This window comes from Bison bison, unplaced genomic scaffold, assembly GCF_000754665.1.
Source record: "Bison bison bison isolate TAMUID 2011002044 unplaced genomic scaffold, Bison_UMD1.0 scf7180017864057, whole genome shotgun sequence".
Taxonomy (NCBI): Eukaryota; Metazoa; Chordata; class Mammalia; order Artiodactyla; family Bovidae; genus Bison; species Bison bison.
This window is the reverse complement of record NW_011494629.1, coordinates 6,925,168-6,936,843: the sequence shown is the minus strand read 5'-3', so window position 1 is coordinate 6,936,843 and position 11,676 is coordinate 6,925,168.

The window sequence follows — 11,676 nt, the reverse complement described above, 5'->3', positions numbered from 1 at the left end:
AGCCCTGGGATTTCTTTGGAAGGAATGATGCTAAAGCTGAAAGTCCAGTGCTTTGGCCACCTCATGCGAAGAGTTGACTCATTGGAAAAGACTCTGATGCTGGGAGGGATTGGGGGCAGGAGGAGAAGGGGACAACAGAGGATGAGATGGCTGGATGGCATCACTGACTCAATGGATGTGAGTCTGAGTGAATTCCAGGAGTTGGTGATGGACAGGGAGGCCTGGCGTGCTGGGATTCATGGGGTTGCCAAGAGTCGGACATGACTGAGCGACCGATCTGATCTGATCTGACATATATATATATATTTTTTTTTTCACTTGAAAGCGTCAAAGAGTAACCAAGACAGTGAGAACTTGCAAATTCAAGATCCAAAAGAAAGATGCCAAGGGAGGTAAGATGTGCATACATGGGGCCACTTTTCCCCTCAAGTTGACCACTAATTCTGAAAGTGAAAGTGGCAGCTGAAAGGCTGAGAAGCAGGACAGAACTTTGGAGTCTCACATATATGGAAGGAAAGAAAATAAAGTTCATGAACCATCAAAGGGGCAGAGCTTTGATAGAGCTATACCTAAAGCTTTACTTGGGTCTCCAAAACGCTACTCCAACAAGTAAAGCAAACAAGAAATAAGTCATCCCTTAAGAGAATTGAAATCCATATTCTGATTATTTCCACTCCTGTGTGGAATGGAATGACCTTCCCCTAACCTATCAGCCTTCTAGGAGAAGGAAAAATAAATTTTCACAGAAGAAAGATAGTAACATACAAAGTTTCAAATATCTTTACAATTTATCATTTAAAATGCCTGGCATGCTACCAAAAATAGTCAGATAAAGTCTATAATTCAGTTGATGATACTGTACCACATTGATGTCTTAGCTTTGACAATTGTATACCATGAAGATGTAAGATGAAAACATTGGGAGAAGCTGAAACTGGATAAGGAATATATAAGAATTTTCTGTATTACCTTTACAACTTCTCTGTGCATCTATATGTATTCCAAAGTAAAAATATTATTTAAAAAATAGGCATATAAGGATACAATTATATATTGAAAATCAATTGACTGGAAATGAAGAGAAAAAGCAAGCACAAACTGAAATTGCTAGCTATAAACTTGAAAAATATGATGCTGAATATATTCTAGAGATGAAATGTTTTCTGTAAACTGGAAAATATTTTAAACATGGAATTCCTAAAACCAAAAAATACAATAACTGATATTAAGAGCTCATCAAATGGGCTAACATCTTAAGAGAAAGTGAATAAGTTAGATCAGAAAAAAATACTGAAAATGAAGCACAAGGAGACAAAGAGAGTAGAAAATACATGAAAGAGAGTGAGACATGAGACAAGGTAGAAATTTTTAATTTCTAAGAATTGAAGTTACAGGAGGAAAGAAAAAAGAGAATTATAAAAGTATTACTTGAAATGGGAGGGTTTGAGAATTTTCCAAATGTAAATAAAGATACTAAATCATGGATTCAAGAAGAAATATGAATGCCAAATCAAAAAATGATACCATAGAATTTAAGAAAATTTCTCTACTTATTAGTCAAAAAGAAAATGCAAATTAAAACTATGGTAAGCTACAATTCAACAAGGTCCATACTATTTTTAAGCTGATGATAGTAAAAACTGAGGTGCGTGTCCACTCTCATATAGAGCTCTTGGGACTACATATTGGGGAAAATCTCTTTGAAAGACTACTTGGTGATATCTATGAATGCTGACTATGAAGTATATTGCCTATGGTGTAGTAGCTTTCCACACAGGTAATTGTCCAACAGAAATGTACCAAAAGATACGGACAAGCATATTCACAGCAGTGCTTTTAATCCATCAACAGTAGAATAGATAAATAAATTGCGGTAACTGGCAATTGATGAACCAAGTAAGTAAATAACTGAGGGAGGGGAAGTCTAGACACAAAAGAACACATATGTTTTCGGTTCAAGATTTAGAACCCTAGTTACCTTGGAGAAGATGAGGGAACAGTTATTTGGTAGGGCTCTGGGTAATGTTTCTTGATCAGAGTACTGATTATGTGGGTGTGTTCACTTCGCAAAAGTTCATCAAGCTGTGCACTTAAGATTTGTGTACTTTGCGGTATGTATGTTATGTATGTCATGCTTCAATAACAAAATTAAGTCTTTTTTTGATTGACAGTGGTGTAACACACTGATACACATATGCATACAAACACAAAAGCAAAGCAGAAAACTAAAGCAAATATTCACATCAAAATTGAAAGCACATCCTCAACAAAAGACACTCCCAGTAGAAGCAGGATATATTGAGTCTTCTAGATTTGGGGAACTAACAATAGCTAAGCACCTCCTATACCCCCAGGCACTGTTCTGGGGGCTTCTTACATATTCATAGCAAATCATAGGTTCTCTTATAGGTAAGTTCTTCTTGATTAATTACTAATTCAATCATTTAGCTGACACACAAATATCTTTCACTTTTTAAAGTTTATTTAATCTAAGTAGTATATATGTGTGGCTTAAAGAGCCAAATATAACCACCCTCCTCCCCCAAAAGGAAGAAATCTAACAATCTCTGCCTCATGCTTTCTATCCTTCAGAGGCAACCACTTCCAACTTTTTTCTCTTTTGTGGGAGACAGCAAGGGAGAACCCAAGATAGGTTCTTTTATTACCAGTCTTTTACTACCTAATGGTGAAAGTGACATGCCATAATTTCTGCCATTTACTATTGGTTACATGGACAAATACTAATGCATCATGGGAGGAGACCACACAAGAGTATGAGTACCAGGAAGTGGTGATCATGGGGCAGCTTGGAAATCAGAGAATATGTATTCTCTGATTCTGCCAGCTCCTGCATCTTCTCTCTCTGGTATCACCACATTTTCCTTTCATCTTGTAATCACTACCTATGTCCTGGTTCTCTTGCACCCAGCACCAGATGGCCTTAAGGATGCTTACACCCCACATCCTCTCTTACTTCTGCAGCTTCACTTCGTTTGACCAGTGGCAATGCCCTCAATGCATCAGTTATTCAATAGTTTCAATATAACTTCTGGTGCCTCTAACTCATGAGGATATTTCCTTCTAGGGCTTCTTAACATAATGCCCAGTGTCTTAGTCTGTTCCCATGGATGGAGGAGCCTGGCAGGCTACAGTCCATGGGGTCGCAAAGAGTCGGACATGACTGAGCAACTTCACTTCACTTCACTTTAGTCTGTTCAGAATATTGTAGCAAAATATAGACAGTCCATAACTTACGATTGTTCAACTTATAATTTTTTGCCTTTATTATGGTACAAAAATGATACATGTTCAGCAGAAACTATACTTTGAATTTTGAGTTTTGATCTTCTTCCTGGCTATTGATATGCAGTAGGATTCTCTCTTATGATGCCGAGCAGGGGCAGCAAGCTGCAGCTCCCAGAAAGCCATGCAATCATAAGGGTGAACAACTGATACAGTGACAACCATTCTATTTTTCACTTTCATTACAGTATTCAAATAATTACATGAGATATTCAATACTCTTTTATATATATATATATATATATATAAAATAAGCTTTGTGTTAGGTAATTTTGCTCAACTATAGGGTACTGTAAGTGTTCTGAGCACCTTTAAGGTAGGCTAGGCTGGCTCAGACGATAAAGCGTCTGCCTGCAATGTGGGAGACCCGGGTTTGATCCCCGGGTCAGGAAGATTCCCTGGAGAAGGAAATGGCACCCCACTCCAGTACTCTTGCCTAGAAAATTCCATGGATGGAGGAGCCTTGTGGGCTACAGTCCATGGGGTCTCAAAGAGTCAGACATGACTGAGTGACTTCACTTTCAGGCTCAGCTTATAATGTTTGGTAGATGTATTAAATCCATTTTCAACTTGCAATGTTTTCAGTTTACAATGGATTTATCAGAATGTAACCTGATGCGAAGAACTGACTCATTGAAAAAGACCCTGATTCTGGGGAAGATTGAAGGCAGGAGGAGAAGTGGACAACAGAGGATGAGATGATTGGGTGGCATCACCAACTCAATGGACATGAGTTTGAGCAAACTCCGGGTGTTGGTGATGGACAGGGAAGCCTGGCATGCCACAGTCCACGGAGTCACAAAGAGTCAAATACAACTGAGAGACTGAATTGAACTGAACCCCATTATAAGTCAAGGAAGATCTATACCATGAACTTGATGGTTTATAAACAACAGACATTTATTTCACACAATTTTTAAAAGGCTGAAAGTTCAAGGTCAGGGTGCCTTGATGGTCAGGTGAGGGCTGTCTTCTGAGTCACTGGCTTCTGACTTCTTGTGTCCTCATGTGGTAAAAGGGGCTAGGGAGTTTCTCATGCCTCTCTTATAAAGGTTCTAATCCCATTTATGAAGGCACCACTCTTATGACCTAATCACTCCCCAAAGGCCCACCTCTTAATGCCATTTTGTGGGGCATGAGGATTTCAACGTGAGGATTTGTGGGGGAACACAGATGTTCAGGCCACAGCACCCAAGTACCTCAACAGATGTGAGAGTGCACTTTAGTTTTTCACAACAGTATCCTAAATGCTTCAGAATTAAGTCATCTTCCTCTGGTTGGTGACAGCCTCTGTCTCCCTGACTGTCCCTATGTCCCTCTGTCTCTGGCTCTGGCTCTGACTCTAGCTGGTTCTCTCTTACATCTTTGAATAATCCCTCACTCCCCACTCGCATCTTATTTTTCTCTTCCCTTAACTGGCTCTGTCCTAAAATTTATTACATTTTCAATTTTCATATTTATTAAATATTTTTATGATTTGTTCTGTTTTTAGTTTTTAAAATATGTGAGTAGAATAACTAGATAAATTGTTTTCATATTTGAACCAGCAGTTATCTTCAGTAAAAAAAAAATAGAAAGAAAATTTCCTTTCCTTTATTGTTTCTTGATTGTCTTTTCTATGGTATAGGAAAAAGTAAAGGAGCAAAAATGAGGAAGTCACTGAAAATCCTGTTTGTCTCTTCCACTCTTTACACAATAATTTCCCTTATTTGTGGTCTTCTACTGTTCTACCAAATACTCATCTCAGTTTCTTCGTTCTTGAAGAAAACAGCAGTAAACAAGTGTTTCTAGTCATGTTCATCATGCATGGAAGAAGAAGGTAGCTAGAATTAACGAGTAACTTTCCCCTCAGTTTGTTGAGGGAAGTACTTGTCACTTTCAACTATTTTGAATGTTTCTTGTGATGTTTATGTCCATATTTCAAAGTAAGGGGCTGAAATGCTGCAGTTTCCTGATTCCAATCACCTTTGAATAGTCTTGTCTTCATGCTATTTTTAGCTCCACCCCCCTGCCCTATAAATCTTCCCAGGTGGGGCTAGATGTAAAGAGCTGGCCTACCAATGCAGGAAACATTAGAGACGCAGGTTCCATCCCTGGGTGGGGAAGATGTCCTGGAATAGGAAATGGCAACACACTCCAGTATTCTTTCCTGGAGAATTCCATGGACAGAGGAGTCTGGTGGGCTACAGTTCACAGGGTTGCAAAGAGTCCTACAGGACTGAAGCAACTTAGCACCCACACGTGCCCCTGCCCTATGTATGTCCCACCCTTCTTCCCAATAGAGCTATGTTACATTTTTTTTTTTAATAAATGAGCTTTCATTACTTGTATTATCATGGCTCCATAAATATTATGCACCCTGAGCCACATAAATTACCAAAAAGACATTCTTGTACAAATGTTTGCTTTTCTTAAACTTTTTAGCTTTTTTAGATTTCTAAGAACCCGTCTCTGCACATCAAGCACTTTATCAGTTGTATCTAAGTGTCTGACTGCTTCTCATACAAATTTTCAACCAAACCTCTCAAGCCTTCACCCTCCTCTACCGTTAAGTTGTTTCTGGTGCTCTAATTCCTGAGACTTTTGTGAGGTTCCACAGCTGTAGAAGGGACACCCTCATGAGAATGCCTTGATGTAGAAGATGCATGGTGCAGCTGGACTTCAGGGGATCCCAGCTGTGCTTTTTCAGTAGATGCTTGAAGGAGGTCTGGGCAGTCTCTGATGTCACCTCGATCGCATCTCTGGAGTTTTTCTGGGCTCTGTCTCCCCCTTTACTCACACTCTCTGGCTGCTTTGCCTACTCCCTGTAGCCTGGGGCACTCTTTCTCAGGGTGTCTGTGTCCAGTGATGAAGATGCAGTGCTACCCTACAAGTTTTTCTTTGTTCTTACTCACTCAGAGTCAGTTCTCTTTCCTCAATCCATTTTTTGGTAATAATCCTTTCCTGGGACAGTCATTGTTGATCAGTATAGCTGAAGCGCTATTGTGAGAATGGGCAGGAACAATGGAAAATCCAAGGAGTGGTAGAAGGAGCTATGAATTCTCTTGTGTGGAGCTGTGCTGACTTCTTCTCTGTCTACCTGCTCCATCCCAGTTTAGCATTCATCTAATCATTATTTCTCTTCATTATTACTCACTTTCCAGAGGTTCATGTTCAAAGGTGGATTATGAATTCCTTCTCATCTCACACGCATGATTAAACTGAAGGAATTGAGTTGCTAGTCATGATGGTTCAGCAACCAACATCTCACCCATCTGTGAAGTGTCCCAGTTCCATGCAATCTGGTCTCTCACCTTCTGGTTTGACGTTTCCACCTGATTTTGTATTTTTGTTCCTGGTTCATGTTTAATATCTAGTAGGCTTAAAAATCTGTATAAGTTAGTTGTTTTCTGCTCAGTTTTTCAGTCTGTCACCTCCAGAGTAACCTCCAGATATTCACTTATCACTACCTAGCAGTATTTTTTTTTACCATGCAGCAAATAATCCACCTGCAATGCGGGAGACCTGGGTTCAATCCCTGGGTTGGGAAGATCCCCTGGAGGAGAGCATGGCAACCCACTCCAGGATTCTTGCCTGGAGAATCCCCATGGATAGAGGAGCCTCATGATCTACATGGGGCCACAAAGAGTCTGACACAACTGAGTGACTAAGCACAGCACAAAAAATTGCCTTAAATTTTTGAAATGTTGGTTTCTCTTTTAATCAGCTTTTAGGCTAAAAATGTAACAAGATAGCATATCTAACACTTTCCTAAATCAAAACCAATTCTCCCACCACCCTCCTCTCCACTGTGAAGTGAAAGTCTCTTAGTTGTGTCCGACGCTTTGTGAACCCATGGACTATACAGTCCATGGAATTCTCCAGCCTAGAATACTGGAGTGGGTATTCTTTCCCTTCTCCAAGGGATCTTCCCAATCCAAGGATCAAACCCAGGTCTCCCACATTACAGGCTGACTCTTTACGAGCTGAGCTACAAGGGAAGCCCCAGAATACTGGAGTAGGTACCCTATCCCTTCTCCAGCAGATCTTTCCAATCTAGGAATCAAACTGGGGTTTCCTGCATTGCAGGCAGATTCTTTATCAACTGAGCTATCAGGGACATTGGCCTGAAACAAAATAAGCTCCCAAAGTCCTGCTTGAAGAACACCCATACTCTTGCCCCTAATTTTTCTTTCCTTCTTTTCACACTTCACTCTTATTCGGAAAGAAAATCTTGTGTTATTCCTTTTTTAAAGCTTAATTTCAGGAAAGGAACAGAACATTTTCCTCACTGATGTGGAAGCCTAGATATTGATGTGACGTGAACAGCTAAGGAATGGTAAACTTTGAGTTAAGGAAATATCCCACCTACAGGTCCATAATGCAATGGCCTCGGCGATCAACCTAGGTTAGTCTGTTTTGAGGAAAGTAGGGAAGGCCCTTCTGTGTGCCCCTGAGATCTCTTCCTCCTACACAGATGTGTGTGTGTGTGTGTGTGTGTGTGTGTGTGTGTGTAAGACAGAGAGATTAACTGATGATTGATTTCAAAATAAGTTACTCATCAGATTCAGTTCAGTTCAGTCTCTCAGTCATGTCTGACTTTCTGCGACCCCATGAATCTCAGCACGCCAGGCCTCCCTGTCCATCACCAACTCCTGGAGTTCACTCAAACTCATGTCCATCGAGTCAGTGATGCCATCCAGACATCACATCCTCTGTCGTTCCCTTCTCCTCCTGCCCCCAATCCCTCCCAGCATCAGGGTCTTTTCCAATGAGTCAACTCTTTGCATGAGGTAGCCAAAGTATCGGAGTTTCAGCTTCAGCATCAGTCCTTCCAATGAACACCCAGAACTGATCTCCTTTAGGATGGACTGGTTGGATCTCCTTGCAGTCCAAGGGACTCTCAAGAGTCTTCTCGAACACCACAGTTCAAAAGCATCAATTCTTCAGCACTCAGCTTTCTTCACAGTCCAACTCTCACATCCTTATTATAAGATTTCTTTGTTACTCATCAATATACACTTTCAAACCTGTGGAAGGATTGCTTTTCTTTTTTTTTGAAAACCAAAAAATTTGGTTTTTATTCGATACCTTTTCAGGAATATATTTAATTATGTAACATGTTGTTGCTCACACTGCTTTGAAATTATGCATGGGAGTGTGACTTGCTTTTGTCAGTGAAATAAATGTTCATGGAAACAGCATGTTATCATCACTGAGCTTGACTCTCCAGGCTACTCTTTCCCTGCTGCTACAGTGCTGGAAGAATGTGCTGATATTCAAGTGAAATAAGATTGAAGAAGCCTGGATTGTTCAACCAAATCATGGCAGGCAACTGTCCTGAAGATTTTTCCATACCCATGGAGGATTTTATATGAGGGAGAAATAAAATTCGATTGTGTTAATCTACTGAGATTTGAGGGTTGTCTGTTACTGAAGCAAGGCTTAGCCTCTCCTCAGGGCCATCTAAGCTTATTTGGGAGCTCAGAAATACAGTGCAGGTATACATGTTGTGCATGTATGTGGTGTGGTGTGTGTGTTTGAGAAATAGAATGAGAGAGAAAGAGAATTGATTTATGATGAGAGTTCGATTAGAGAATGAGACAAGTTTTTTTTTCCATTTTAATTGGAGGATAATTACTTTACAATATTGTGGTGGTTTTTGCCATACATTCACATGAATCAGCCATGGGTGTACATGTGTTCCCCATCCTGAACCTCCCTCCCACCTCCCTCCCCATCCCATCCCTCAGGGTCATCCCAGTGCAGCAGCCCTGAGCACCCTTGTAGAATGAGACAAGTTTCTTAACTACTTGATTTATGCCAGTTAAGACTTTAGCTGTAGATGGCACAAATGAATATATAAATACATTTAAATAAATACATAGCTTACACCAGTGTTTATTTATACACACTATAAAATGTATTCTTATGTCTTTGTGCTCTGGTATATAGATTGCTTATGGTCACTCAGAATTGTCTTCTAAAATCCACAAGTGATATTTAAAAAAAACTTGAGCTAGGTAGTCCATTAAAAGCCCAAGGTGATACTGCATTTCTGATTACCTACTGAGTCATGGACAGTGTACTGTACATTCATATCAATGGCATAAGCAAAGGCCAGAGCATGCCCTAGTTTTTTATATTTCCTGAGTTTTCTTGATTGCAGTCTAATCCTTCATGTTGTTCCAACACAGAGTGATTTTTTAAAGCAGAATTTAATTTAATACAAGTCTGAATATCCTCTGGAATGTTAGAAACCAGCATTACTACAGCAACCCTAATGAAAAACACAAGTTCCATGTACCAATTTGTGGTCAGAGCCAGCATTCCAACCCTGCTCTCTCGTGGCAGCTAGTACTCCATCCTGCTCCTTTTCCCAGCCCTTTGCTATTCTAGTTAAAGATGTCAGGGGCTGTGGCCCACATGGCATGCTAAACAGTCCACTGCTCACAGCAGGCTCCTCCAGCTCAAGTGCAAAGACTTTGAACTCATAAAACACACCACTACCACCACCACCATCCCCACTCCCTCCACCACCTCCCAGTGGAAGTCTCAGAGGATTTCCCGTTAATGCCCCAGCACACTGAAGCACATTTGTTTTAAAACATCCTACAAGTGCACACAGATTCACTCCCATATATGCAAGAAAAAGAATGAAGCACCTTCCAGAAGAAAACTTGCACAGTTGGGCCAAGGCTGATTTACTCAAATGTTTTATCACCGGTGTGGAATGCCAGTAACAAGGGCAATCATTTGTTTGTGAATTCACGGAAGACTGGACTCGCACACTGGAAAAGGGCTTCCTAATGAATAGCAATGGGGAGACTTGCTGTGTATTAGCATATTTTATCTGCCCTTGTTTTGAAATTAAACAGAGTTGTGGATGAAAAAGGAAGGCACAGACTGCCACTAAGCTGGCTTTTTAGAAAAGTGGCATTTGGAATGAGGTTTAACTATATGGACAAATTCTAAAGTTAACTGTTAGAATCCTCGGGCTTGCCTAAGACATTTTCCCCCTCCTTGAGTGATAACAGAATTTCCTAGTCACTATTATTCTTTCCTAAAGGCTTCTCATTCTTGGATACAATGTCTTTCTGTTTTGTCTGGAGTTGCTTAAAAATAAATCAATGAGAATTCTGAGCTGGAGCAAAGACTACTCTGCAAAGCTAAATAAAATTTTATTCACTGTCTATTTATTGAACATATACTATGTGCTCAAAGCTATCCTAAGCACCTTGGGGGCAGCATTGGGAATGGAGCATATGTACATAATTTTAAAATCTTCTTGAAGGAATAGTTCATAGGGTTCAGTATCCACCTGAAAGGGAAGGAAATAGATAAGTAGATAGCTAAATACAGATACAGATTCAAATAAATGAATAAAAGGACAAGGAAAAAAGTTAAAGTAGCATGTCATTAAGATCAACAAGTATTCTAGAAGTTCTAAGAAGACAATGGTGAACATGAGTTGGAAGAGTCAGAGAAGGTCTCAAGGGTGCTGGAAAGTCTTTGTTTAATTTGGTAAGTTTGGATATAGGCACAAGGGGCAGGTATTCTGAAGCTGGGAAGTGCTAAATTATTAGCCAAATAATTGAGTGTGTAGGCTCTGATTGTCAAAGTATAATTTTCTAAAAGTTAAAGGCAAGACTGTCATAAAAATATATAATATACACCTTCCAAGTTTCACTTATTAATGAGGGAATCAGTAGTATAATCAAGTTGACAACAGAATAAAGGAGAAATCAAAGGATATACTATTAATGAGACTTAGAATACTGAAATAAAGTTGCTAAGTTAAAAACAAAACTGGTTAATGCTATCAAATCAGATCAGTCGCTCAGTTGTGTCCGACTCTTTGCGACCCCATGAATCGCAGCACGCCAGGCCTCCCTGTCCATTACCAACTCCTGGAGTTCACTGAGACTAACGTTCATCGAGTCAGTGATGCCATCCAGCCATCTCATCCTCTGTCGTCCCCTTCTCCTTCTGTCCCCAATCCTTCCCAGCATCAGAGTCTTTTCCAATGAGTCAACTCTTCGCATGAGGTGGCCAAAGGACTGGAGTTTCAGCTTTAGCATCATTCCTTCCAAAGAAATCCCAGGGCTGGTCTCCTTCAGAATGGACTGGTTGGATCTCCTTGCAGTCCAAGGGACTCTCAAGAGTCTTCTCCAACACCACAGTTCAAAAGCATCAATTCTTCAGCGCTCAGCCTTCTTCACAGTCCAACTCTCACATCCATACATGACCACAGGAAAAACCATAGCCTTGACTAGACGGACCTTTGTTGGCAAAGTAATGTCTCTGCTTTTCAATATGCTATCTAGGTTGGTCATAACTTTCCTTCCAAGGAGTAAGCATCTTTTAACTTCATGGCTGCAGTCACCATCTGCA